The 4,419-nt window shown below is 51.3% G+C and overlaps 1 long non-coding RNA gene across 2 annotated transcripts; it reads left to right on the forward strand.

Annotated features, from left to right (window-relative positions):
* Positions 1-1,395: 1,395 nt before the first annotated feature.
* Positions 1,396-4,112, forward strand: LOC116092573. 2 transcript variants are annotated; one of them, XR_004119340.1, is made up of 3 exons: positions 1,396-1,506; positions 3,025-3,134; positions 3,839-4,112. It is a non-coding gene; the product is annotated as an uncharacterized LOC116092573 (long non-coding RNA). The 2 variants fall into 2 exon arrangements; XR_004119342.1 differs by having other exon boundaries at positions 3,028-3,134.
* The last annotated feature ends 307 nt before the right edge of the window (positions 4,113-4,419 follow it).

Here is a 4,419-nt window from a genome sequence, read left to right on the forward strand (position 1 = left end):
CTCTCTCTCTCTCTCTCTCTCTCTCTCTCTCACACACACACACACACACACACACACACATTTATGCATACTTGGCTGACCATCTTGCAGACTTGCTCTGTACCCTCCCAGGCAGTGCAATGCCCACCCAGGAGAAGCACAGTGCCACTGCCACCTTGGCCAGGGAAGGTTCTGCTCCAGTCTCCCACTGCAGTACATGGAGGTTCTGAGCCCCTGGAGCTCAGAGAACTGATCTGAGATTCCTCCCTCCCTCTCTTCCTCCCTTTCCTCTCTTCCTCCCTCTCCCCTTCCTCCCTCTCTCCTCCCTCCCTCCCTTTCTCCTTCCCTCTCTCCTTCCTCCCTCCCTTTCTCCTCCCTCCCTCTCCCCTCCCTTCCTCTTTCCTCCCTCCCTCTCCCCCTCCCTCCTTCCCTGTCTCCTCCCTCCCTCTCTCCCTCCCTTCCTCTCTCCTTCCCTGTCTCCTCCCTCCCTCCCTCCCTTCCTCTCTCCTTCCCTCTCTCCTCCCTCCCTCTTTCCTCCCTCCTTCCCTTCCTCCCTTCCTCTCCTCCCTCCTTTCCTCTCTCCTCCCTTCCTCCCTCTCTCTCCCTCTCTTCCCCTTTCATATTTCTTCCCCTGTCTCTTCTTCCTCATCTCTTTCCCTCCTCTCCCCGTCTCTCTCTTTTTGACTCAAAGCCCTGGCTCTCCACTAGGGTGACTCTGGCCCTGGAGACAGGGTCTCTTCTGTGATTGTGGCAATGCTCCAGTTCCAGGGTCAGAGCAGGACGCTGGCCATCCTCCATGACCAGGACGCTCTTCCAAGAGCATCGCCCATCGACCCAGCAGAACTGAGTGAGGAGCTGTTCTGGTGGTGGTGGGTGGGTTTTGTTTGCTGTTGTTCTTTATCACCTGCTGTTTGCTGTCCTGTCACAGCCTATGGTGTCTCCAGAAGTCACGTGTCTTGGGGCAGGAGCCAAGGAAAGTATGTTCCACTTAGCATTTGCCCAGCGCTAGCACAAACCTCACCTCTACCGTGGACGAACCGCATCCCCTCTACACCCATTGGTGCATGGCAGGCATCCTCGTGTTACAGCATGTCTTCCTCCAGGGCCAGCGGTACAAAGAGAACTTCAAGAAGGGGCTAGGGTGCCTGTAACTCCTCGTCTCTTCCACTCATTCTGGAGTCCAGGGAGAACTGGCTCTGGGGAGTGGAGGATTCAGGCTGGACTCAGGACAGGCTCCATAGTCGGAGGGGGGGGGAGGGGGAGGTCAGGATCAAGGACTTGTTGAATTGATGGCAGGCTGTCCGCCCGCCTGAGCAGAGAGTGAACTTAACATCAGGACCCTCTGCCCTTGGTGTGGGGTACCCATTTTCCATCCTTACAGAATCCTGTGGCTTCCTGTGGGGTGAGAATCCTTGAGCCAAAGGTCACCATGCTGATGAGGCTCATTGTCATGACCTCTCTCGGGACCAGAAGGTGACATCTGAGAAGTTCTACAGACAGTCTCTGAATCAGCATGGGGGTTTGCTGGTAATTGCTCCCCGACCCGCACAGCCCTAGGCGGTCAGTGTTATTGGCACCTGTGAAACCACTGAAGACATTGGAAAGCACAGACAAGGTGGCTGTGATGGCCACATAACCAGTGTGATGTCACATTCATTCCCCAGTACCAACTCCTACACAGGGGAGGTTTCCACTGAAGGGAAAATCTACAAGACTTGAACTCCTGGACTCAGGGTAGTCCTAGACTGCTGTAATCTCTCTTGGGGTTGGGTGGGGTTAGGTGGGGCTTAAATACACATGGCCCCTTCCCTGTGGAGACAGAGCTGAGCACAGTGGACATTTGACAATAGCTGCTTTCTTGTTGCCATAGCTAAATATCTAACAAGAAGCAACTGAGGGAAGGGTTTCATTTAACTCATGCTTTGTGGGTATGGTCGGCCATGGCAAGGAAAGTGTGCTGGAGGTCATGGCTGTAAAACTCTATGTAGCTGGGACCTCTCAGATCCTGGCAGACCGGAAATCAAGAGAGGTAGAGCAGTAGTGTGTGTGTGTGTGTGTGTGTGTGTGTGTGTGTTTTCTAAGCTCCCTCCCCCACAGCTTCCTCTGGGAAGAGCTTCCTTCCCAGAGATTCCATAAGCTCCAAAAACCGCACCACCAGCTGAGGACCAAGTGTCAAAACCCAGGAGCCTATGGTGAACACTCCACATTCAAGTCACAACACTGCCCATCACTGTGGCCCTGCCTCACCCACAGCCAGAATTGTAGCCTGAGTTGATGGATGGAGAGGGTGGGATCCCTGTGTTGGGTGGCCAAGGATCAGTCTGTTGGTCAGTGGCTCATGGGCAGAGAGAGAGGGAGGGAGACAGACAGACAGACAGACAGACAGACAGAGACAGAGAGAGACAGAGAGAGAGAGAGAGAGAGAGACAGACAGACAGACAGAGACAGAGAGAGACAGAGACAGAGAGAGACAGAGACAGAGAGAGACAGAGAGAGAGAGAGAGAGAGAGAGAGAGAGAGAGAGAGAGAGAGAGAGAGAGCTTGTTCTCTTCACCTCACATTGGGCTGTAGACACAGTAGGGCTTGCACACAGCAGGGGCTCATGCAACCTCCTTGTCTGCACTGGAGCTCTGGACTTCCCAAGCTTTCTGTACTCTTCGGACCAAAGGAAGCATGACAAGAAATCGGGCTGGGCTGGGTGGTGCAGGCCTGTAATTCCTAGGTCTCTGGGAGGCTGAGGCAGGATGTGGTAGCACCAATCTAAGCTTATCCCCGACTAGTTTACAAATAAATGAGACTCAGACTAGATGGGAAGGAAAGCGAGGGGACCCAGAAAGTCAGTGTGCTTATTGCCAAGCCCGGTGACCCGAGTTCAAACCCTGTAGAAGGGAAGAACCCGTAAGTTGTCCTCTGCCGTCTTTATGTATGCTCTTCACCCAGCACATCCCGCTCCCCTACAGAGTAAGTGTGAGAAACAAAGAAAAAGAGGCAGCAGAAAAGAGGAAGAGGAATGCCTGGCTCTCTGAGTCTCTCTCTGTTCCTCAGTAGCACCTACAGTTCCCTCCGGATCCTGCTGCTTCTTCTGCTCCAGTACCACAAGGAGGGAGACTCGAGGTGTGAGCTGAGAACGGTGCCTGCCCAGGTCTCCGTTCCAGGTGTGAGTGGTGTCCCACCTTTTCTTGGAGGGAGGGGAGGGGAGAGAGGCAGTTTTGCTTGTAGGCAGAGGCAGTGAAGAAGTAAGGTTCTGGGGCTGGAGAGATGGCCCTGTGTTTGAGTTCCCGCTGCTGTGGCAGGGGACTGGAGTTTGATATCCAGCCTCCATGCCAGGCCGCTCATGGCTGTCTTGAACTCCAGCTGCAGGGGATCTGATGCCCTTTTCTGACCAGGGGATCTTAAGCCTTTTTCTGATTTCCTAGGGCACCCACACTTACTTGTGCACACACATACACAAGTTAAAATATTTAAAAGAATTAAAGTGCTGGCATCATTTTGGGCTTATGGCCCGACTTTGGCCAAGCCTCTTACCTTCTGTGGTAATTTTTCTCACTTGTGATGTGGGGTAACAGTTTCGCACTGATTTCCTGGGCTCGCTAGAAGGATGGAGGCTCTGTGCTGAGTTGGAACAGGAAACAGGAGCTTGCCTGCTTCCTGCCACCAACTGTCACTCACTCATAAGCACTGTCCCTAGACAGCCAGTGTGTGGCCTGACAAGCTGGCTCTGGTCCTAGCCTTCAGGTGAAGTTTGGTTTCCTCCTCAGGAGGGCTCTGTGCAAAGGGTTTTTTGTTTTTGTTCTTAATTGAAAGTAATGTCCATACAATATATTCTGATCACCATTTCCCCTCCTTCTTCCCCTCCCAGGTCTTTCCAATCCTCTTGCCAAAGAGAGGGAAAGCAAACAGGCAAATGAAAAAATGAAAGATGAAACAAAGATGAAACAAAATGGATGAACTAACAACACCCCCCAAAAAAAGAAAAAAGAGAAACACACACATTCACAAGCACATGTAACCACCGCAAAAAAACTCAGTTTGAAAAGCATAGCATACAAGCAAAAGACAAGTAAGGCAAGAATAAATAAACAAACAAATAAATAAATATAAAAATAAAAAGCCTAAAGCCCAAACAAAAACTCCAAAAGGAAAGAGTTTAAATGTGTTTTGTGTTGGTCTTCTACAGCTGGGCGTAGGGCCTCTCAAACATGGTTTGTATGCCTAGAAAAACTCCCTTGAAGAAACTAAATTTCCCTTTTGAGAAGTTCCTGATCGAAGAGAGCTTCTTGGTTGGGGATGGAGATTTGTGTCTATGTCCTCATCTCAGTGTTGTGACCTCTGTGGGAAGGTTTGATGGTGAGCCTGTCCCCTTCACAGATGCGCACTCTTCTTCTTCTTCTTCTTCTTCTTCTTCTTCTTCTTCTTCTTCTTCTTCTTCTTCTTCTTCTT

This window comes from Mastomys coucha, unplaced genomic scaffold, assembly GCF_008632895.1.
Source record: "Mastomys coucha isolate ucsf_1 unplaced genomic scaffold, UCSF_Mcou_1 pScaffold15, whole genome shotgun sequence".
In the NCBI taxonomy this organism is placed as follows: Eukaryota; Metazoa; Chordata; class Mammalia; order Rodentia; family Muridae; genus Mastomys; species Mastomys coucha.